At 38.9% G+C, this 25,479-nt stretch overlaps 1 long non-coding RNA gene across 2 annotated transcripts in view; it reads right to left on the bottom strand.

Annotated features, from left to right (window-relative positions):
* LOC136386919 (uncharacterized) overlaps window positions 1–25,479 on the bottom strand; it is a 150,646-nt gene that overhangs the window by 17,485 nt on the left and 107,682 nt on the right. The window contains exons 3-4 of one of the 2 annotated variants that reach the window (XR_010748052.1): window positions 11,244–11,339; window positions 9,335–9,457 (exon numbers count right to left, since the gene is read on the bottom strand). This is a non-coding gene — a long non-coding RNA (uncharacterized lncRNA). The remainder of the gene's footprint in view (window positions 1–9,334; window positions 9,458–11,243; window positions 11,340–25,479) is intronic. The other variant, XR_010748053.1, reaches the window with a different exon arrangement.

Genomic DNA, 25,479 nt, shown 5'->3' with positions numbered 1-25,479 from the left:
CCTGTGGTGCTGAAGCATCGACCTGGAAATGCTGAGGTCGACAGTTCGAAACCCTGGGCTTGCCTGGTCAAGGCACATATGAGAGTTGATGCTCCCATCTCCTCCCCCCTTCTCTCTCTCTGTCTTCTCTCTCTCTCTCTCTCTCTCTCTCTCTCTCTGTCTCTCCCTCTCATCTCTAAGATGAATATAAAATAAAATAAAAAGAAACAAAGGACACACTAGGTCAACTCAATTTAATAGATAATCTTTAGAACCTTTCACCCTAAAGCAGCAGAATATACATTCTTTTTAAGTGCTCATGGTACATTCTCTAGGATAGACCACAAGTTAGGACACAAAAGCAGTTTCAACAAATTTAAGAAGATTGAAATCATGTCAAGCATTTTCTCTGATCACATGGCATGAAACTAGAAATCAACCACAATAAAAAAATGAAAAATACTCAAACAAATGGAAACTAAATAGCATGTTACTAAAAAACAAATGGATTAACAACAAAATCAAAGAAGAAATAAAATAATTCCTAGAAATGAATGATAATGAACATACAACAACTCAAAATCTATGATGCAGCAAAAGCAGAGGGAAGTTCATAGCACTACATGCATTTTTAAGAAGTTTGGAATAGCCCAAATAAAAAACTAGAAAAAGAACAGCAAGAAAAGCCCAGAGGTAGTAGAAGGAAGGAAATAATAAAAATCAGAGCAGAAATAAGTGTCATAGAGGCTAAAGAAACAATACAGAGGATCAAAGAAACCAAGAGCCAGTTCTTTGAAAGGGTAAACAAGATCAATGAACCTTTAATGAGACTCACCAAGAAAAAAGAGAAAGAACTCAAACAAATAAAATTAGAAATGAGAGTGGAGAAATTAGAACTGACACAAAATAAATACAAAATATTGTAATAAAATACTATAAAGAACTATATGCCAAAAAATTAAACAACCTAGGTAAAATGGACAAATTCCTTGAAACATATCATCTTCCAAAATTCAATCTGGAAGAATCAGAAAACCTAAACAGACAAGTTACAACAAATGAGATCGAAACAGTTATCAAAAAACTTCCAAAAAACAAAAGCTCTGGGCCTGATGGCTACACTGGTGAATTCTACCAAATAGTCAAAGAAGAACTAACTTCTATCCTTTTCAAATATTTCAAAAAATTCAAGAGGAAGGAACATTTCTAAGTTCCTTGTATGAGGCGAGCATAATTCTGATTCCAAAACCAGGCAAAGACAACACAAAGAAAAAAATTTATAGGCCAATATCCCTGATGAATATACATGTTAAAATCCTCAACAAAATATTAGCCAACTAGATCCAGCAATATATGGAAAAAATCATACACAAGAATCAAGTGGGATTTATTATTGGGAGGCAAGGCTGGTACAATATATGCAAACCAATCAATGTGATTCATCACATAAACAAAAGAAAGAGAAAAACCACATGATAATTTCAATAGATGCAGAAAAAGCATTTGATAAAATCCACACCCATTCATGATCAAAACTCTCAGCAAAGTAAGAACACAGCAAACATACCTCAACATGATTAAGGCCATCTATGACAAACATCATACTCAATGGGGAAAAATTAAAAGCAATCCCCTTAAGTTCAGGAACAAGGCTGGAGTGCCCCATTTCACAACCATTATTCAACATAGTCCTGGAAATCCTAGCCACAGCAATCAGACTAAAAGAAGAAATAAAAGGAATTCAAATTGAAAAAAAAGAAGTAAAACTATCATTATTTGAAGATGATATGATACTTATATAGAAAACCCAAAAGTCTCAGTCAAAAAACTACTGGACCTGATAAATGAATTCAACATGGTGGTAGGATGTAAAATTAATACTCAGAAATCAGAGGCATTTTTATACACCAACAATAAACTGTCAGAAAAACAAATTAAAAAAACAATCCCTTGACTATTGCAATGAAAAAAATAACATACCTAGGGGTAAATTTAACCATGGAGATTAAAGACTTGTACTCGGAAAATAATAAAACATTGTTAAAAGAAATCAAGGAAGATAGTAACAAGTGGTAGCATATACTGTGCCCATTGTTAGGAAGAATAAACATCATTAAAATGTCTATATTTTATACTGAAACTGTAGCTTTAGCACAAGGGAATGCCCCCCTTTTTTTCTGAAACTGGAAATGGGGAGGCAGTCAGGCAGACTCCCCACATGCACCCGACCGGGATCCACCCGGCATGCCTACCAGGGGGGATGCTCTGCCCATCTGGGGTATTGCTCTGTTGCGGCCAGGGCCATTCTAGCACTGGAGGCAGAGGCCACAGAGCCATTCTCAGCACCCAGGCCAAATTTTCTCCAATGGAGCCTTGGCTGTGATAGGGGAGGAGAGAGACAGAGGGGAAGGAGAGGGGGAGGGGTTGAGAAGCAGATGGGCTCTTCTCCTGTGTGCTCTGGCCAGGAATCAAACCTGGGACTCCTGCACACTAGGCTATACCACTGAGCCAACTGGCCAGGACCTAGGAATGCCCTTGTTGATCAAGCTACCCAAAAGAAAATTATTTGGAGCAACCATGGCAGATCGAGCAATTCAGTCTCATACTATTCATCACCAGAACGCTGCAGCCCGGTGTAAACAGTTTCAACTTCCTTAGGTAGCAGTATGGCAGATTGGGAAATCCTGTCCAAGGGGTCCTATACTACAATCTGCCCCTTCATTTGGAGTTAACTCTCAAGGACCCCTACCAGGACAACTTTGGCAAATGGATGTTACTCATATACCTTCATTTAGCAAACTGTCTTATGTCCATGTTACAGTGGACACATATTCTGGATTTATAGTAACCTCTGTCAGAACAGGAGAGGCTGCTAAGTATGTTATAGCTCATTGTCTGTATGCACTGTTCTATTATTTCCTAAATAATAGATTTCCTAAACTGGTTAAACTGACAATGCTCCTGCATATGGAGAAAAAGCATTTACTGTATTTTGTCATTCTTACAATCTTTCAAGTCAAGGTATTATTAAAGTGTATGGAAAAAATATTTTAAGGTCAATTTTAAAAAATTTAAAAGGGGGGAGTCATATCCTGGAACTCCTATGGGTCTACCATATCATGCTTCTTACTTAAGGAAAATTTAATTTTTTTTGAATGCTGATGAACAGAAGATGCCAAGTCTTTTTCTCCTGCAAACTAGTACCTTCTTTATTTGATCCAGCTAATAACACTGTTTTGTCTTTTTCCAAATAGCTCCAGATATATGGAAAAGATTTATATAGGCGGATGGGGATCCTCAAACTCCTCAGCGAGATCTTCTGAGCATAGCTTTTAAGATACCAAGAGGCAGAAAAAGCACAATAGAGATCAGGGAACTATCAGCTTTTAGGATACACCCTTAAAGGCTCCAATGCCCCAAAGGGGCCTCATAGGATGCCATCTGGGTCCTGCTTCAATAGTGGAAAGGAAGATCATTGAGCTAAAGCCTGCCAGACTTACATGCCTCTGCTGTGAGGAAACAGGGACACTGGAAGGTAGGCTTCTCCCTCGCTCCTCTAAGGGAGGGTTCAGTCTCTTCCAGCCCTGCTCCAGCCACCTATGACCTAACCTTGCCCGGAATGCTGGGGTTTGCCACTGACGGCTGAAGGTGCCCAGGGCCATCAGCCCCATTTATGACACTGTAGACGAGCCTAGGGTATTTCTTCCAAGAAGCAGGTAAACTGATCTCATTTGAACAAGGGCTACTTAACTATGTTTTGCCTGAATAGTCAGGTTTTTTCATTCTTCCCTCGAAGATCTCTGTTGTGGGTGTTGATAGTCCTATTCTCTGCTGCTTTGTTTAATATATAGTGTTTTCTTTATTCCTCCTACCTCAATGCCCCACTCATATTTCAGGCTGGGACCTACTCCTAATTTAGAGCTCTCCTTCCCCCTTTTGCCAACTTCTATTATGAATCTACTTTTGCCACCCAGCTTAGTGTATCCCAAGGTTCTCTTTACCACACCACAGTCGCAGAGCTGCAGGGAAAAGCACCCTGGTCTCATCTCTCTAGGGAGAGGAGAACAGAAGCTCCATCTCCACACATGCTGCAGATGGCTTTTCCAGTCTACCTGAATCATTACCAGCTAGAAGCAGTGGTCATTGGGACTTGGACGTGAGCTGCAAAGTATAGAATTGTGACAACAATTCCAGTGCCATGAGGACTTTTCCTGGATGTGGACTTTTCCTGGACTCCTGCTCCTTGTGAGAGCTCATAACAGACTGAACTGTGGTTAGATTGCATTTTTCAGGAATTTGGCATGGTGTTGGGGCCAACTTGGACTTGGTGAACATGTTAAGGACACTATTCTTTTATGGATTCTTGCTGTATTGGCCAAGAGTTTGTTTAAAGGCTTTAATCACTGTAACAAAAAATAGAAGACTGGATAAAGAATATGTGGCACATATACATCATGGTATACTCTTCAGCCATAAGAAATGATGACATCAGATCACTTACAACAAAATGGTGGGATCTTGAGAACATTATACAGAGTGAAATAAGTAAATCAGAAAAAAACAAGAACTGCAGGATTCCATACACTGGTGGAACATAAAAATGAGACTAAGAGACATGGACAAGAGTGTGGTGGTTATGGGGGCTGGGGGGAGGGAAGGAGGGGGAGAGGGAAGGATGGGGGGAGGGGCACAAAGAAAACTAGATAGAAGATGATGGAGGAAATCTGACTTTGGGTGATGGGTATCCAACAGAATTGAATGACAAGATAACCTGGACATGTTTTCTTTGAATATATGTACCCTGATTTATTGATGTTACCCTATTAAAATAAAAATTAATTTATTAAAAAAAGTCCATATTACCCAAAACAATTCAGTGCAATACCAATTAAAATACCAATGACATACTTCAAAGATATAGAACGCATATTCCAAAACTTTATATGAAACCAAAAAAAAAAAAAAAAGCTCAAACCAAAACAAATAGCCTTAGCAATCTTAAAAAAGAAGAAAGTGGGAGGTATCACACTTCCCAATATCAAGTTATACTACAAGGCCATTGTACTCAAAACAGCCTGGTACTGGCATAAGTACAGGCAAATATTAATAAATCAATGAAACAGAACAGAGAACTCAGAAATAAACCCACACCTTTATGGACAACAGATATTTGACAAAGGAGATAAGAGCATAAAATGGAGAAAAGACAGCTTCTTTAATAAATGGTATTGGGAAAATTGGACAGGTACCTGCAAAAAATTGAGACTAGACCACCAACTTACACCATTCACAAAAACTCAAAATAGATAAAAGACTTAAGTGTAAGCCATGAAACCATAAGCATCTTAGAAGAAAACATAGGCAGTAAGCTCATCAACATCTCTCACAACAATGTATTTGCTGATTTATCTCCATGGGCAAGTGAATTACTAGACAGAATAAACAAATGGGACTATATCAAAGTAAAAAGCTTTTCCACAGCTAAAGACAATAAGAACTGAATAAAAAGACAAACTACACAATGGGAGAATATATTTGACAATACATCTGAAAAGGGGTTTACAACCAAAATTTATAAAGAACTTGTAAAACTCAACTCCAGGAAGACAAACAATCCAATCAAAAAATGTTTAAAAGAAATGATTAGACACTCTCCAAAGAGGACATACAGATGGCCAACATGCAGATATCAGAATGTTCAATATCACTAATCATTAGAGAAATGCAAATTAAATCCAGAATGAGATATCACCTCACACCAGTCAGAATGGTACTCATCAACAAAACAACATAGAATAAGTGCTGGCGAGGATGTGGAGAAAAGGGAACCCTCCTGCACTGCTGGTGGATAGCAGACTGGGGCAGCCACTGTGGTAAACAATATGGAGATTCCTCAAAAAATTAAAAATCAAACTGCCTTTTGACCCAGCTATCCCACTTTTAGGAATATACCCTAAGAACACCATAGAACTGTTCCAAAAGGAGAAATGCACCCCCATGTTTATGGCAGTGCATGTTATGGCTTCACAATAGCAAAGATGTGGAAACAGCCAAAGTGTCTGTCAGTGGACGAGTGGATTAAAAAGTTTTGCTAGATATATACTATGGAATACTACTCAGCCATAAGAAATGATGACATCGGATCATTTACAATGACATCAATGGACCTTGATAACATTATATGGAGTGAAATAAGTAAATCATAAAAAACTAAGAACTACATGATTTCATATATAGATGGGACATAAAAGTGAGGCTCAGAGAGATGGACAAGACTGTGATGGTAACAGGGATGGGGGTAGGAGGGAGACAGGGGAGGAAGGAGAGTTTGGGGATGGTTGGAGGTGAGAGGCACAAAGAAAACCAGATAGAAGGTGACAAAAGACAATTTGACTTTGGGTGAGGGGTATGCAACATAATCAAAATGTCAAAATGACCTGGAGATGTTTTCTCTGATTATATATACCCTGATTTATTAATGTTACCCCATTAAAATTAATAATAAAAAATAAGATAAAAAAAAGAAAAAGACACATTAAAATGGAAAAATGTTCCCCATTCACAGTTTGGAAGAATCAACAAGTTAAAAGACTGTATTACCCAAAGAAATACACAAATTTAAAGCACTCCCAACAAAATCTAATGCCATTTTTAAGAAAATAGGACAAAAAGAAATCAACAGATTTGTATGAAACCATAAAGACCCCGGAAAAGAATGAAGCTGGAGATATCACAATACCTGTTTTCAAATTATACTACAGAATCAAGATAATTAAAACAGCATGGGACCTCCTGGCTGGCTTGCTCAATGGCAGAAAGTAAACCCAGAGTGTGGATGTCTCATGTCTGATGTCTAGTCAGAAAACACAGGAGAAGAAACCATTGCTTCTCCACCCCTTTCATTCTTTCTTTGTCTCTCACTCTCTTTCTCTTCCCCTCCCGCAGCCATGGCTCAAATGGCTCAAGCAGTTTGGCCCAGGGTACTGAGGATGGCTCCAAGTCCTTGCCTCAGATACTAAAATATAGCTCATTTGCCAAAGAACAGAGTAAGCACAGATGCACAGATATCGCTCCATTGGGGGATAGCCATGTGGATTCCAGTTAAGGTGTCAGTGGGAGTCTGTCTCTCTACCTCCTCATCTCCAACTTAAAAGCAAACAAACAAACAAACAAACAAACAAAAACAGCATGATACTGTCAGAAAAACAGATATACAGAGCATGGAAAAGAATAGAGAGCTCAGAAATGAAACCACATACATATACAAATTATCTTTGACAAAGGAACCAAAAACACACAATGGTGAAAAGAAAGCTTCTTCAATAAATGGTGCTGGAAAAATTGGAATACCATATGCAAAAGAATAAAACTTGACTACACATTCTCCCCCTGCATAAAAATTAATTCAAAATGGATCAAAGACCTAAATATAAGATCTAATACAATAAATTACATAGGAGAAAACATAAGTAGTACTAAACTCATGGACCCTGGCTGTGGAGAACAGTTTATTAATTTGACTTCAGGGGCAAGGGAAGTAAAGGCAAAAATAAATTAATGAGACTATATCAAACTCAAAAGCTTCTGTATACAGCAATAGAAACTGACAATAAAACAAACAGGCAGCCACTTAACTGGGAGAAAACATTTTCAAACAACAGCTCTGCTAAGTGGTTAATATCCAAAATATATAAAAAACTAACAAAGCTCAGCAACAAACAATAAAACAATACAATTAAAAGGTGGGGGGGAGGGCACTAGCCGGTTTGCTCAGTGGTATAGCGATGATCCAGTGTGTGGATGTTCCAGGTTCAATTTTTGGTGAGGACACACAGAATAAGCACCTATCTGCTTCTTTACCCCTCCACATTGCCTCTCTCCCCACTTCTTGCAGCCATGGTTCAATTGTAGCAAGTTGGCTCTGGGCTCTGAAGATAGATCCATGGCCTCCACCACAAGCATTAAGAAGAAAGAGCTTGGTTGCTGACAATGGAGCAATGCCCCAGATGGACATAGTATTACCCTCCTGTGCACTTTCTGAGTGGTTCCTGGTCAGGGTGAGTGTCTCTCTGCCTCTTTTGTTTTCACTGAATTAAAAAAAAAAATTGGCCCTGGCTGGTTGGCTCAGTGGTAGAGCGTTGGCCTGGCGTGCAGCAGTCCCGGGTTCGATTCCCGGCCAGGGCACACAGGAGAAGCACCCATCTGCTTCTCCACCCCCCCTCCTTCTTCTCTGTCTCTCTCTTCCCCTCCCGCAGCTGAGGCTCCATTGGAGCAAAAAGATGGCCCGGGTGCTGGGGATGGCTCCTTGGCCTCTTCCCCAGGTGCTAGAGTGGCTCTGGTTGCAGCAGAGTGATGCCTCAGATGGGCAGAACATCGCCCCCTGGTGGGCGTGCCGGGTGGATCCCGGGCAGGCGCATGCGGGAGTCTGTCTGACTGTCTCCCCGTTTCCAGCTTCAGAAAATTAAAAAAAAAAAAATTGGGGCCTGACCAGGCAGTGGCGCAGTAAATAGAGCATTGGACTGTGATGTGGAAGATCCAGGTTCGAGACCCTGAGGTCACCAGATTGAGCAAGGGTTCATCTGGCTTGAGCCAAAAAAGAAAAATCTCACCAGCTTGGACCCAAGGTTGCTGGCTCAAGCAAGGAGTCACTCCGTCTGCTGTAGACCCGTGGTCAAGGCACATATGAGAAAGCAATCAATGAACAACTAAGTTTTTGCAACAAAAAACTGATGATTGATGCTTCTCATCTCTCCATTCCTGTCTGCCTATCCTATCTGTCCCTCTCTCTGACTCTCTCTGTCCCTGTAAAAGAAAAACAAAAAACACTCATCAATAAACTAAGTAATTTAAAAAAAATTGGGAGGGGACCTGAACAGACACCTCTTTCAAGAGGACACATAAATGGCCAACATATATATGTAAAGATGACCATCTTCACAGCTATTAGCTAAAACTACATGAGATACCATGTCACACCTGTTAGATGGGCTATTATCAATAAACAGGTAATAACAAGTGTTGGAGAGGCTGTGAAGAAAAAGGAACCCTCACTCACTGTTGGTGGGAATGTACATTAGTACGACCATTATGGAAGAAATTATGGTGGTTCCTCAAAAAATTAAGAATAGAACTACCATATGACCCAGCAATCGCAAAACTCGACCCCAATGACGGTCCTTGCAAATTGTTTCATAGCCCCCTTCCTCTATTCCAATCTAAAACAATAAGAAAAAGTTTAACTGTGAACAGAATGAACAGAATGAGATTTAAAATATGAACACTGTGTGCCCCTCTAATGCCAAACATTCCAAAGACTCACTTTTATCTTTTCGTTTAAAAACTGAATTATTCTTACCTTACTAAAGGCTGTAGGGTCCAAGTTCCTCCTTTCCACATTGGGAACTTTTAATGAAGAACCTTGGAATTCCCAGAATTTTGCAACTTGGTCCAAATAGTTTAGTTTCACTCTAGTCAGAGCCTGGGAAAGAGGTAGGCTTGGCTTACTACTTAACCTGAATTTGGTCCAGTGTAAAATAGGTGAATAAGTATTGTACTGCATTGTACTGTAGGCTAGAGCCTAGGCTTCTTTGCCTAAATTACCATTACTACTGACAAAAAGCTGATTCTTTAATGTGAGAGAAGAGTTCAGAAAGTGATACCAGGGTCAAAATTTTTTACCTTAAAATTTAAAATTATCTTTAAACTCAGCGAGGGCTGAACTAGTTAGGCCCAACGTAATTATCTTTTTTAAGATATCCACCCAGAGTTCAGAGATACACAACTAAAGGGAATGAAATATAATATTTTACCATTCTTAAGATATGAATCACTTCTGTAAATTATCTTTTTCTTACCCTAAGACATTTTGGAGCTACCAGCCATAGTCAAAACTTGTAACAGCAAAAAAAAAAAAAAAAAAAAAAAAAAAAAAAAAAAAAGAAAGCCAAAACCATTTATTACTCTCCATATTAATACTAAGCTAAATAGACCATCTTAACTGCTTAAAAGGGGCTTTGCCTCTCCTACTTAATGATACACTCTGAAATATAAGCCAGGTTTTTTTTTGAAGAACAAATACAGTGTGTCCATAAAGTCATAATGCACTTTTGACCAGTCACAGGAAAGCAACAAAAGATGATAGAAATGTGAAATCTTCACCAAATAAAAGGAAAACCCTCCCAGTTTCTGTAGGATGATGTGGCAGCATGTGCGCATGTGCAGATGATGACTTAACACCATGTATACAGCGGAGCAGCCCACGGCCATGTCAGTCGAGATGTGGATGGTACAGAGGAAAGTTCCGTGTGTTCTGTGGCTCGCTCAATTCGAAGTCGTGACCAAAGTGCAACGTGAGTGTCAGCGTGTTTATAACAAAGCGCCACCACATAGGAATAACATGACTCGGTGGGATAAGCAGTTGAAGGAAACCGGCAGTTTGGTGGAGAAACCCCGTTCTGATAGGCGATCAGTCAGTGTTGAGTCTGTAGAGGCTGTATGGGATAGCTACCTAAGGAGCCCTAAAAAATCTGTGCATGAGCCCACATCGAACTGTACTGAATAGGTATGAAACTGGGAGGGTTTTCCTTTTATTTGGTGCAGATTCCACATTTCTATCGTCTTTTGTTGCTTTCCTATGACTGGTCAATAGTGCACCATGACTTTACAGACACACAGTATAAACAATAGCTTCAGCTAGAAATTCAGGAGAGCAGATTTCTGCCCTGAACTTTGCTTTTGTTAAATAAATCAGGGAACATCCAAAATAAATATGAGTGTGGAAAAAAAATGCGAAAGGTAGTATATAATTTTTTATTCCTTTTTCTTTTCTTTCTGCTTTCTTTTATATTATTATTAATAATTTTAATGGGGTGACATTCATAAATCAGGGTACATATGTTCAGAGAAAACATCTCCAGGTTATTTTGACATTTGATTATTTTGCATACCCATAACCCAAAGTCAAATTGTCTTCCGTCACCTTCTATCTGGTTTTCTTTGTGCCCCTTACTTCCCCCCAGTATGTAATTTCTTGATAGCTCTAATTTGAGCCCATTCTATGGCTAAAGAATTTGCTAGAAGCTTAAAAGTTTTCTTGTCTTGGCACTTTCTCAAAGATTAATAAGTACTCTGAAAAATAATAGAGCTGAGATTAATATAAAAATATGTTTGACTTCAAATCCCTTTTGAATCACTTTCAGTGATACAAAACTACAAATAAAGTAAGATTTGAGATTAGATTACAGGAATATGACCTTTCAGTTTACCTCTAGTTCATTTAGCCTCTGGATTCCAGGAGTAAATTTGAAGTTGTCAACTTCTACTGCAAATGGTGGCTGCCAGTCCTAAAAGTTAAAACAAAACTAAAATAAAAAAAAATCTTAATTGGTTATTATGAAATAGTAAAGGATGAAAACAAGAACTGAAATCATGTTTCTCTTTTAAGAATTCTGTTGCTTCTTAAACCAAAAGTCTAAATTTTTTACCTTTGTAACATTACATAAGTTGGGAGAATGAGAGAAAACTAATAATCCCAAACTCTTTTTGGGATGCATGCTACAAAAAAGAAAAATACCAAAATCACACAAATTTAGGCTTAAAAGCTGTTTAAAATGTATGTAACACACTTTACTAAGGGCTGGCCAATTTGCACTACAACAGAGGTAAATTAATTGTAGAAAAGAGACTGTTAGAATTTTAAGGGCTTAGTTATTACCTCTTCCTCGTTCTAGCATTATGGAAAAGCTGAATAGAAGTATAATTAGCAATACCAAGAAAAGTACAATCATCTAGATAGAAGGAACCAAATATTGTAGTTAGGCTGACAATATGACAAAAGAGTTACAAGGTATGAAAGAGGTTCAGATGTACTCAAGATATTATATTAGTTATTAAAACTGGTGGCCTAGGTTTATTTTAGTTTGCTTGGCTAATGTAGAGAAATACATATTTGTTGTTTTTTAAATTATTTTACTTATTAATTTTAGCAAGAGAGAAAGGGGGTAGGGAGGAAAAGAGAAAGAGAAAGAACATCAACCTGTCTCTGTATGTGCCATAACTGGGATTGAACCAGCAAAGTCTGTGCTTTGGGGCCAAGTGAGCTATCCAGCCAGGGCGTTAATACCTGCATTTTAATTAGGCATCCTGCTTATGTAGAATCAAGAAGAAAACTCTTTAAGCAAAATAATACCAGTTTAATTGGTGGCAAGGAGCTTATATTGATTTTCATTCTGACCGGTTTGTAAGAAAAACTGAAGTTATGGTAAAATAAAATCATGCCAAGGCTTTTGGGTAATGCCAGAAATATATATAATTTTTCATCTTTGTCTTCATTATGTATCAAGTACTTTTTTTTTATTGACTTGAGGTGAGGGGAAAGAGGGAAACAAAGAGAAAAGGAGAAAAGGGATAGAGGAAGGAGAGGGAGGTTGAGAGAGAGAATTTTGACCTTGACATTTTACTTAGCTTTTCACTGATTGCTAGCCCTACATGCTCAGAACAGGGCTGGAACCCAAGAACCCAGTGTGCCAGGAGGATGTTCTATCCAGTTTTTCACTATGCAATCTGGCCACGGTGCTATCCAGTACTTCTTAATACGTTGAAATCTCCCTCAAAGGAAGCACAAAAGAAATCTATACGGTTTCTCATAGTAGCATAGCATAGAACTACTTTTGAATCGTATATTTTGTTTCCTTAAGATAGTCATTTTAAGTCCATGGAATCTGGCATTCAGATATGAGATCTTCTATGGAGGGTGTTTAAGTCTAACATTTAAAATGTGAAATTGAATGACATTGGATCATTTACAACAACATGGATGGAACTTGATAACATTATACTGAGTGAAATAAGTAAATCAGAAAAAACTAAGAACTGTATTATTCCATACATAGGTGGGACATAAAAATGAGACTCAGAGACATGGACAAAAATATGATGGTAAGGATGGGAGTAGGGTATGGGGGGGGAAGGGGGAAGGAAGAGCTCTAATTTGAGCCCATTAGAAAGGGGGTGGGGTGAGGGGAGTGGCACAAAAAAAACAGAAGGCAACAGAAGACAATTTGACTTTAGGTGAGGGGTATGCAACATAATCAAATGTCAAAATTACCTGGAGATTTTTTTCCCCTAAACATATGTACCCTGGTTTAACAATGTCACTGCATTAAAATTAATAAAAAATATAAAAAAAATATCTGGAAAAATGAAATAAAATGTTAAATTGGCACTTGTGGTTCTAAATGTAAGGCATTATTGGCAATGCACTGCTGTACACTGAATGTAAACACCACCTCCACTACAAATTTTGTTTCAAGACATACCTCCGGCAGGTGAATCTTGCAAAATGCCCAACTGTTCAGGCACCGGTCTAATTTTCAAATGTAGCCAAGTAGGTCACATTCTGCCCAGGTAGGCTCAAACACTGGGCACTCTGGTGGCAGGAGGAATTTTTCAATTCTTGAATCCATGTCCGATCTGAAGGCTAGTATGTAAAATACTGCCTGCTTTTTCTTTGGTGGGGCATGAATACCTCCCAGATTAAAAAAGAGGCCTACGGTTTTACTTCCTACTCAATTTCAGTGATATTTTATCAGCCACAATTCTTGGAGCTAATATTGTACCTCCATCTTGAGTCCTGAGCTTTTCTGGCTTCTCTACCTTAGGTTAGGTTCTGTGTCAATTGTGAATTAAAGCCTCTTTTACACCAAATTTAGGAGACGGTTTGCATGCATGCTAAAGGCTGAAGGTGGGTAGGAAGGTCAGCATACTATAAAAGATCCACAAGCTAGCTGCTGAAGTGATATTAAACAGTTTTATAATCAAACTCATGAGTACACTATAAATAGAACCACTGGAACTTTTTAAAAAAGAATCTACTGTGCATTGAAGGGGGAAGAACTTCAAAGTGAGTGCAACACTTTTCCTCTGAAACATGAACAAATGAAGAAATAAATAAGCCCTATCTGCCTAAGGGCATGCAAGTGCTTCTTCTTTACTCCAGCTGCGAGCCCAAATGAGTGATGAAACTCCCTAAAACCCTCTTACAAAAATTTACCCAATTGCCTGTTTCCAACCCAGCTTATTAGTAAGGTGACCAACTGTTTTACAATGAAAAGGACAGAAATAAATTGAAGAAAACAATATAGTATATAAAAAAAATTTTATTCATTGCAAAAATAATACACTATAATATGATAAATGCATAAGAAAAACATTTGTAATATTTTCTATTGAAATTATACGTACATGCCTATTAACTCTTAATAATTGTAAGAAAAATGTACTCATTTAGATACAAGTATGTCACATCCCTCACAATGGATCGACTGCATGAATTAAATACGAACATTTACACATTAGGAATCTGTTGGGCAGATAAAATATATTATGCTCACTTTGTTAAAGATGGCACTGCCCACATGAAAGCTCATCACCCAAGTGATTACTTGGGATGGGCATGATTGTATTAATGTGTGTTGAGGGCGGGCTGTGGGCAGGCAGGATCCTTGTAGCCTGGGGCTTGGTTTTAGGACTAAGCCTTTTCCGCCCTCTTTGATGTGGGGTGGACTTTATATCATAGACTTCCCTATTTTGTATATTGAATTAAAGGTTTTGATTTCTGCAGTAAAAAGTGGGGCAGACCTGGAGCTTGCTCTTTCAGTTCCTGAGATTAACATTAGAGCAGAGAGGAGGTTAGAGAGCAAAGAGATGTCAGGTGGAGGAGAGGAGAGGCAGCCAAGATGGTGGAGTGCTGAAAAAGAAACCAGTTAGAGCAGAGTTTGTGTAGAGAAAAGGAGATGGGGAACAAAGGAGAATCAGGCTAGTAAACTAGAAACCTTTGATTCTAGGAAACTCGGATAAGTCAGAGCTTTGTGAACCCTGAATGGAAAGGGAAGTGTTTTCCCACTGTGTGTATTACTTGCCTGCCAGGTTCAAGCTAGGATTAAAGATGATGGCCCATCAGTTCATGGCTCTATTGTTTCATTACCATCTGTCCGAACCTATAGCAAACCTGCATGGGACAGGTGGCTGTGATGGTGGCCCTAAATACTGGTCTTACATGTTCCAATATCAAAAAGGAGGACATGTAGGAAGATACATTTTGAGGGAGGACAAAACTTATAAAACAAGGACTGTCTTCCCTAAAGGAGGATATTTGGTCACATTATTAGGAATGTTTAAAGTACTACACCTGAGTGACATCACGGAAATGGCGCCGTGAGCAGCGTGTCTGACAGATCTCCCCAAAATCTCAACAAATTTATCAACTAGAAACAGAAAATTTTATCCTCGGAGCATTCCAGAGTTCCACACACACTGAAAGCGAAAAGACTGTTATCACTTAAATCTAAGAGATGGTGTGGAGGAAGCTAACTACCGCACGGACGTTCATTCAAGCCGAGGAGGGAGTACGCCTGTGGTGAGTCAACCCACGCGTGCAACTGCCCGCCCACACTTGGGGAGCGGCAGCCTGGGCGCTGCGAGTGGCCGCCGGTGTGCCCTGAGAAACCGTGCGCGTGCCCCGTGCCTTGGTCCAGTCGCAGAGCGAGCTCCCTTGTACCGCCAGCATCCCCAGTGGCCCGCGCACTGCGAGTGAGAGTCCCCAGCCATCGGTGTGCCCTGAGAGACCACATGTGCGCCTGGTGACGCGGTCCGGGAGGGGCGCCAAGGCTGTCTTGCCCATTCCTGAGATTCTCTCCGTGGGCGGGGCACCTCACCCAGCCATTCAAGCTAACAATCAAGCGTTAGGGGTGGGGCGCGCAGGCAGCCAGAAATACTTTCTGGAGCACAGCTGCGGATCCAATCACTGAAATTAGCTTAACCCATGAAATCTGCGCACCCACGGGGCTCTAATTGATAGGATCTCTCTCAGTTCAGCGATCCAAGACAAGAGGCGTGATATTTTTCAGTGCCTCTCGCTAAAGGGGCGGGGGCAACTTCTGATTGACAGAGCCTCCATATTCAGGGATATACGCTAACAAGAGGGACTTGGCAGATATTAAGATCTACTCAGCAAGCAGCAACTAGTGCCACTTCTTCCCAGCCAAAACAGGCTACGAAGTGTGGAAAGCCTGGGTTGAGTGATCCAACTGAATGCTAGGCGCTGAACAGTCACCTTGACAACAATTGACTCCCAGCCCCACCTGATTACGCTGGAGGCCTGACTGCCAGAGCCTTACCCAGAGCCTTGCGCTGAGTGGGGATAGAGTGGGGATTTCCCAGCTCTTTGAGCCTCTTACTCCCCAGACAGAAGCAGTGGTAGCCTCATAACTGGATCACCAGGCTGCTAATTCAGGAAGGGGAGACTAGGAGAGAGACTCCAGGAAAGCAAACTCTCTCATTGTTGGACCCTGCAAACGCCAACAAGCCTTGACTACCAGCGAGACTAAAGCCAATTATATGACATTGCCATAGAATCCCATCAACTGCAAATCCCTACCTAAGCGTGACACAGGGGCAGAGCCTGGGGTACAGAGTCACCGACTAGGAAGAGGGAGAGAAAAGAAAAAGGAAGAAGTTAACCTCTCAAAATCAAGAAAAATCCACAGACTTTATAACTTGTTCCACTAATTCTTCATTGTTGTTGTTTCTTTCTTCTATCTTATTGTCTTTATTATTATTTCTATTTCCTCCACCTCGGTCCTTATATTCTCTGCCCATCTTATGCTTCCCTTTTCTTGAACTACACTACCCATGAGTGTTACATTTTATTTCTTTTCTTCATCCTTACTCTCCTTTAGGGTTACACTACAAATTATTTAATTTGGGACTCAAGTGTTTTTTTGTTGTTTTTTTTTGTTTTGTTTTTTTTGCTTTTGTTTTCGGTTTTCCTTTGTTTGTTTTTGTGGCATTTGGGGTACTTTTTACATTGCTTTTTAACTCACTAGCATTCCTCCCAACCCAAGGTCTCCATTGTATTTAGTCTTCACTCCACTTAATACAACACATTTTTACTTATTATTTTTATTTTTATTTTTTTCTTCTTTAATTATTATTATTTTTTTCTCTCCTTTTTTCTGTTTCCCTCTTATCCCTCTCATTATATCTCTTAGTCAACCATCACTTACAAGCAAATCATTTTATGCTTGTCTAAGATTTTCTCCTTTTTTTTTTTTTTTGCATTTAGTAGGTCCCTACTCCCTTTTTTTGCCCCTTGAACTCTTCACCAAAAATCAGGCCCTCTGTTATAGGCAGTTTTTGTTCCATTTAGCATAATATAGTTTACAGGTCATCACGATATTTCCCTAAGAAGGGGAGAAGAGGGGAAGAGAATAAAGAAGAAAGGGGAAAATAATGAATTATTACTGGGGGTTTTTTGTGGGGTGTTTTCCTTTTTTTATTCCTTTTTATTCTTTATTAATTCTAATTAATACTATCAACAAGACCACCCTCAGATGCCAATAAGAAAAAGGAAATTGAATATTATGGATACAAAAGATAGAGAGGTAACACAAATAGATGTGGAAAAATCTATGGAGAAAAGATTTAACATATTGGAAGCCTTGGAACTAAATGACAGATAATTTAAAACAGAAATCTTAAAAATACTCAGAGATATACAAGAAAACACAGAAAGGCAATTTAAGGAGATCAGAAAACAACTCAACGGTCACAAAGAATATATTACCAAGGAAATTGAAACTATAAAAACAAATCAAACAGAAATGAAAAACTCAGTTCACGAGCTGAAAAACTAGATAACAAGCTTAGCTAATAGAACAGGTCAGATAGAAGAGAGGATTAGTGAAATAGAAGACAAGCAACTTGAGGCAAGACAGAGAGAAGAAGAAAGAGACTCAAAAATAATAAAAAATGAGAAAGCCCTACAGGAATTGTCTGACGCCATCAGAAAGAATAACATAAGAATAATAGATATATCAGAGGGAGAAGAGAAAGAAAATGGAATGGAGAATATACTCAAACAAATAATAGATGAGAACTTCCCAAGCCTGTGGAAAGAACTAAAGCCTCAAATTCAAGAAGCAAACAGAACACCGAGTTTTCTTAACCCCAACAAACCTACTCCAAGGCACATCATAATGAAGATGACACAAACCAATGACAAAGAAAAAAATTCTCAAGGCAGCCAGGGAAAAGAAGAATACAACATATAAAGGAAGGCCTATTAGATTATCATCAGATTTCTCAGCAGAAACTCTACAAGCTAGAAGAGAGTGGACCCCAATATTTAAAGCCCTGAAAGAGAGGAACTTTCAGCCAAGAATACTATACCCATCAAAGCTATTCTTCAAGTACGAAGGAGATATAAAAACATTCACAAATACAGAAAAGATGAGAGAATTTATCATCAGAAAGCCCCCACTCCAGGAAATACTAAAGGGGGTTTTCCAACCAGATTCAAAGAACAAAAGAAAACAAAACCACAAGTAACAGCTCCACCAAGAAAACAATAAAACCAAACTTAAACTGTGACAAGAAAAGGAAAAAAGGGGGGGGGGGAAAGGATGAAGATTAACAGTAGCAAAGGATGATGAAGCACAGAAATACTCATAAGATAGCGTACTACAATGAATATGGTAGGTACCTTTTCATTACTTAATGGTAACCACCCTTGAAAAAACCACCACAAAAACACTTGACTTAAAAAAAGTAGCAACAGAGGAAAGAAGTATGGAATACAAACAAACAAAAACAAATGATAGAAAAACAAAGAGAAGAATCAAACAAGATACAAAACTAACAGAAAGCAATTTATAAAATGGCAATAGGGAACCCACAAGTGTCAATAATTACACTAAATGTAAATGAATTAAACTTACCGATAAAAAGACACAGAGTAGCAGAATGGATTAAAAAAGAAAATCCAACAGTATGCTGCCTACAAGAAACACATCTAAGCAACAAGGATAAAAACAAATTCAAAGTGAAAGGCTGGAAAACAATACTCCAAGCAAACAACACCCCCCAAAAAAGCAGGTGTAGCAATCCATATATCTAATAATGCTGACTACAAGACAGAAAAAGTACACAGAGACAAAAATGGTCATTTCATAATGATTAAGGGGACACTGAATCAAGAAGACATAACAATCCTTAATATATATGCACCAAACCAAGGAGCACCAAAATGTATAAGACAGCTACTTATTGACCTTAAAACAAAAACTGACAAAAATACAATCATACTTGGAGACCTCAATACACCGCTAATGGCTCTAGATCGGTCATCCAAACAGAGAATCAATAAAGATATAGTGGCCTTAAACAAAATACTAGAACACCTGGATATGATAGACAGCTTCATCCCAAAGTGACAGAGTATACATTTTTCTCCAATGTACATGGAACATTCTCAAGAATTGACCATATGTTGGGACACAAAGACAATATCAGCAAATTTAGAAAAATTGAAATTGTACCAAGCATATTCTCTGATCATAAGGCCTTGAAACTAGAATTCAACTATAAAACAGAGGGGGAAAACCCCACAAAATTGTGGAAACTAGACAACATACTTCTAAAAAATGAATGGGTCAAAGAAGAAATAAGCGCAGAGATCAAAAGATATATACAGACAAATGAAAATGACAATATGACATATCAGAATCTCTGGGATGCAGGAAAAGCAGTAATAAGAGGAAAGTTCATATCACTTCAGGCCTATATGAACAAAAAAGAGAGAGCCCAAGTAAACCACTTAACTTCACACCTTGAGGAACTAGAAAAGGGAAAACAAAGACAACCCAAAACCAGCCAAAGAAAGGAGATAATAAAAATCAGAGCAGAAATAAACGAAATAGAGAACAGAAAAAGTATAGAAAAAATTAATAAAACAAGGAGCTGGTTCTTTGGAAAGATCAACAAAATTGACAAACCCTTGGCAAGACTCACCAAGGAAAAAAGGCACAGGACTCAAATAAATAAAATCCAAAATGAAAGAGGAGAAATCACCACAGACATCATAGATATACAAAGAATTATTGTAGAATACTATGAAAAACTATATGCCACCAAATAAAACAATCTAGAAGAAATGGATAAATTCCTAGAACAATACAACCTTCCTAGACTGACTCATGAAGAAGCACAAAGCCTAAACAGACCAATCAGCAGGGAGGAAATAGAAAATACTATTAAAAACCTCCCCAAAAATAACAGTCCAGGCCCAGACGGTTATACTAGTGAATTCTATCAAACATTCAAAGACTTGGTTCCTATTCTACTGAAAGTCTTCCAAAAAATTGAAGAAGAAACAATACTTCCAAACACATTTTATGAGGCAAACATAACCCTCATACCAAAACCTGGCAAGGATGGCACAAAAAAAGAAAACTACAGACCAATATCTCTAATGAATACAGATGCTAAAATACTAAACAAAATACTGGCAAATCGAATACAACAACATATTTAAAAAATAATAAATCATGATCAAGTGGGATTCATCCCAGAATCTCAAGGATGGTTCAACATACGTAAAACGGTTAACGTAATACACCATATCAACAAAACAAAGAACAAAAACCACATGATCGTATCAATAGACGCAGAAAAGTTTTTCGATAAAATACAACACAATTATATGTTTAAGACTCTGAACAAAATGGGTATAGAAGGAAAATATCTCAACATGATAAAGGCTATATATGATAAACCATCAGCCAACATCATATTAAATGGCATAAAACTGAGGAGTTTCTACCTTAAATCAGGAACAAGACAGGGTTGTCCACTCTCTCCACTCTTATTTAATGTGCTGCTAGAAGTTCTGGCCAGAGCAATCAGACAAGAGAAAGAAATAAAAGGCATCCATATCGGAAAAGAAGAAGTAAAGGTATCACTTTTTGCTGATGATATGATCCTATACATTGAAAACCCGAAGGACTCCACAATAAGATTACTAGAAACAATAAACCAATATAGTAAGGTCGCAGAATACAAAATTAACATACAGAAGTCCATAGCCTTTCTATATGCCAACAATGAAATATTAGAAAACGAACTCAAAAAAAATAATCCCCTTCACGATTGCAACAACAACAACAAAAATACCTAGGAATAAACATAACAAAGAATGTAAAGGACCTATATAACAAAAACTACAAGGCATTGCTAAGAGAAATAGAAAAAGACACAATGAGATGGAAAAATATTCCTTGTTCTTAGATAGGAAGAATAAATATAATTAAAATGGCCATATTATCCAAAGCAATATATAAATTTAATGCAATTCCCATCAAAATTCCTATTTTATTTTAAAGAAATGGAACAAAAAATCATCAGATTTATATGGAACTATAAAAAACCCCGAATAGCCAAAGCAATCCTAAAGAAAAAGAATGAACCTGGGGGAATTACAATACCTTACTTTAAACTATATTATAGGGCCACGATAATCAAAACAGCATGGTATTGGCAGAAAAATAGACACTCAGACCAATGGAACAGAATAGAAAGCCCAGAAATAAAACCACATATAATAATGGTCAAATAATCTTTGATTAAGGGGCCAACAACACACAATGGAGAAAAGAAAGCCTCTTCAACAAATGGTGTTGGGAAAACTGGAAAGCCACATGCAAAAGATTGAAACTCGACTACAGCCTGTCCCCGTGTACTAAAATTAATTCAAAATGGATCAAAGACCTAAATATAAGACCTGAAACAATAAAGTACATAGAAGAAGACATAGGTACTAAACTCATGGACCTGGGTTTTAAAGAACATTTTATGAACTTGACTCCAATGGCAAGAGAAGTGAAGGCAAAGATAAATGAATGGGACTACATCAGAATAAAAAGTTTTTGCTCAGCAAGAGAAACTGATATCAAAATAAACAGACAGCCAACTAAATGGGAAATGATATTTTCAAACAACAGCTCAGATAAGGGCCTAATATCCAAAATTTACAAAGAACTCATAAAACAAACAAACAAACAATCCAATAAAAAAAATGGGAAGAGGACATGAACAGACACTTCTCCCAGGAAGAGATACAAATGGCCAACAGATATATGAAAAGATGCTCAGCTTCATTAGTTATTAGAGATATACAAATCAAAACTGCAATGAGATACCACCTCACCCCTGTTAGATTAGCTATTGTCAACAAGACGGGTAATAGCAAATGTTGGAGAGGCTGTGGAGAAAAGGGAACTCTCATCCACTTTTGGTGGGACTGTAAAGTAGTACAACCATTATGGAGGAAAGTATGGTGGTTCCTCAAAAAGCTGCAAATAGAACTACCTTATGACCCAGCAATCCCTCTACTGGGTATATACCCCAAAACCTCAGAAACATTGATACGTAAAGACACATGTAGCCCCATGTTCATTGCAGCACTGTTCACAGTGGCCAAGACATGGAAACAACCAAAAAACCCTTCAATAGAAGACTGGATAAAGAAGACGTGGCACATATACACTATGGAATACTACTCAGCCATAAGAAATGATGACATCAGATCATTTACAGCAAAATGGTGGGATCTTGATAACATTATACGGAGTGAAATAAATGAGAAAAAAACAAGAACTACATGATTCCATACATTGGTGGAACATAAAAAGGAGACTAAGAGACATGGACAAGAGTGTGATGGTTACCAGGGGTAGGGGGAGGGAGGATGCAGGATGGAGGGAGGGAGAGAGTTAGGGGGAGGGGGAGGGGCACAGAGAAAACTAGATAGAGGGTGACGGAGGACAATCTGACTCTGGGCGAGGGGTATGCAACAGAATTTAATGACAAGATAACATAGACATGTTTTCTTTGAATATATGTACCCTGATTTATTAATGTCATCCCATTAACATTAATAAAAATTTATTAAAAATAAATAAATAAATAAATAAATAAATAAATAAAGTACTACACCCCAGATTATAAAAAGTACTGTACCTCAGTTCTGTAGGTTTATGTAGAGACACCAAGTCCAGATGAGTTTTGGAGGGTTTCATTAAAGGAAATTTATTAAATATACCAGCCACATATGGCTGACATGGGACATTTGCAGACCCAAATCATGTTTACCAAATACATCTCAGGGACTGGTTATATACCCTTGGTCACATAGACTGAGGACAGCATGGCATCATTGCACAAGCTTACAATATTTGTTTAGGGCAGGGTTCGGGAACCTATGGCTCACGAGTCAGATGTGGCTCTTTTGATGGTTGCATCTAGTTCACAGACAAATCTTTAATAAAAATAATAATGTTAAAAATATAAATATTCTCACGTATTACAATCCATTCATTTCCTACCACTCATGGTCATGGTTGCGGGTGGCTGGAGCCAGTCACAGCTGTCCTCTGGGACAACACCACATTTTTATTGGATAATGTGTCACATACACAGGTTGTTGTATGTCTTTCATGGAATTGTATTTTAAAATATGTGGCATTCATTGCTCTCTCAGCCAAAAAGCTTTCCAACCCCTGGTTTAGGAGATACACAAAACATTAAGACTTTCAAGGTAACACAATCAAAGATATTTACAGTTTTTCAGGGTTCATCTTTTCTCCTTTGCCTAGAGGTATGTTACTCTCAGGATTCCTGGAAGGGAGGAGGAACCACAATTCAGGTAAGGTTGTATTTAAATTCGGTCTCCCATTGAAACAGAGGAAGTTATTTGGTTAACCTTTATTTTAGTTTTAAAACTAAATGACCCATTGTCCTTGCAAGCCAGAAACTTCTACATTCTTCTCCCTCCCCTCCCCAAAGGCAGGACAACACAGGAAAGCCTGACCTTTCCTCCTAGAATATCAATATTAATTTAGCAGCTTTTTGGTACCTTACTACAGGAAGAGAGTTACTCTCGTGACACCATGAAGTAATTTAGGTTATATTCATTTATATGATTGCTACTGCATTTACAGAAACTAAACTTTGAATCTCTTCATAAATACAAGAGGCATTAAAAGCTGTCAAAATTATTCCCAAATACAAACAATTCCCAAAGGTAATTGTGAAATACCTTTTTTTTTTTTTTAGTGATTACAAAGACCTAAACAGGGAATAACAATGCCCCTTTGATGAAATGCTTTAACTTTCCATGCAAAATACTAAAAGAAACTTTGCCAACAGACTCCTCATCAGATAAATACAACAACAAAAACCCTGGTCACTTTCGCTAAGACCAGACTTCCAGAACAGCATACGAAATGACTGCTCCAAAAAATGTAAACCGAAGAAGAGGTTCAGGCTGCAGGTGTTTTTGTTTTTGTTCAAAAACAAAAACAAACAAACAGGCCCTGGCTTGGAAGGTCAGTAGAAACTCTCCCCACTGCCAAATTGCCTTCCGTCTGGATCAGGGCACATACAAGAATCAGTGACTAGTAAAGAAGTAGAACAACAACTCAATCTCTCTCTCTTTTAATAAATAAAATAATAATAAAAAACACTTATTTTAGGTAAAAATAAGTTGGAGCCTGTGATAAGCAGATTAGGTTAGCATCAACCCAGCCACTCTCTGCTTAGAAAAAAAAGATGACGTCAGAGTAATGGCATGGTAGGAAGCGATACCGATAAATCTCCCCAAAAACTCAACAAGATCTTCAACCAGAAACAGAAAAACCTATCCTTGGAGCCTTCAGATGTTTTGCAACACACCCAAAGGTATGGTTGAGCAAAAGCTTGGCTAGATATATGGTCAAACCCCAGGGGAAATAGGGAGTAAAAAATGCTCTGCCTTCCTTGCTAACCCAAACAGGGCAGCTTTCACTGAGAACTGAGAATATAGAAACTAAGGCGGGCAAAGGGAGTGATTAGATCCAGGCCGTGGCACAAACAGCCGAACCAGGCTGTGGCACGGAGATCCAAACCAAGGAAAAACCCGGCAATTCAAGCTAACACGCGCGCCAAACCCAGACAAAGAAAGACAAGTGGGGCAGCCATTTTCCCCATATCCTGGTCGGCGCACGTGGATAGTGGGCGAGAGATTCCTACGATCACCTCAGGGGTGGGCGCCGCCCGTGCTAACCCACCGAGAGGCAGAGTCAGAGGCCTTTGTGTGGGCTAAAAGCGGAATCTCTCTGAGGAGCCCCAGCACCCTGAGGGGGCCGCGCACGGGGAGGGAGCTGGAGCCAATTCCAATGTTGGAACTTTTCCGTGTGGGTGGAGGGCTTTCTCGGAGTGAGAGATGGCTGGCCTGATATCCAGGTCGGTGTGCATGGAGAGTGGGCAAGAGATTCCTCCGAACACCTCATGGGTGGGCACCCATGTTTTCCCACAGAGGGGCAGAGTCAGAGGCCTGTGAGTGGGCCAGGAGCGGAATCTCTGAACCGCCCCAGCACCTTGAGGGGGCTGTGCATGGGGAAACAGCGAGAGCCAATTCCAACGCTGGAACTTTTTCGTGCAGGCAGGGGTTTCACTCAAAGTTTGACGTGGCTGGTCTGACATCCTGGTTGGCGCACATGGAGAGTGGGCAAGAGATTCCTCCGAACACCTCAGGAGTGGGCACTCGTGTTATCCCACAGAGTGGCAGAGTTAGAGGTCTCTGTGTGGGCAGAAGCCCCACCTGATTATGCTAGCAGCTCTGACTGA

The sequence above is a fragment of the Saccopteryx leptura genome, unplaced genomic scaffold, assembly GCF_036850995.1.
Source record: "Saccopteryx leptura isolate mSacLep1 unplaced genomic scaffold, mSacLep1_pri_phased_curated manual_scaffold_21, whole genome shotgun sequence".
Classification (NCBI taxonomy): Eukaryota; Metazoa; Chordata; class Mammalia; order Chiroptera; family Emballonuridae; genus Saccopteryx; species Saccopteryx leptura.
This window is presented reverse-complemented; position numbering and strand designations above follow the sequence as displayed.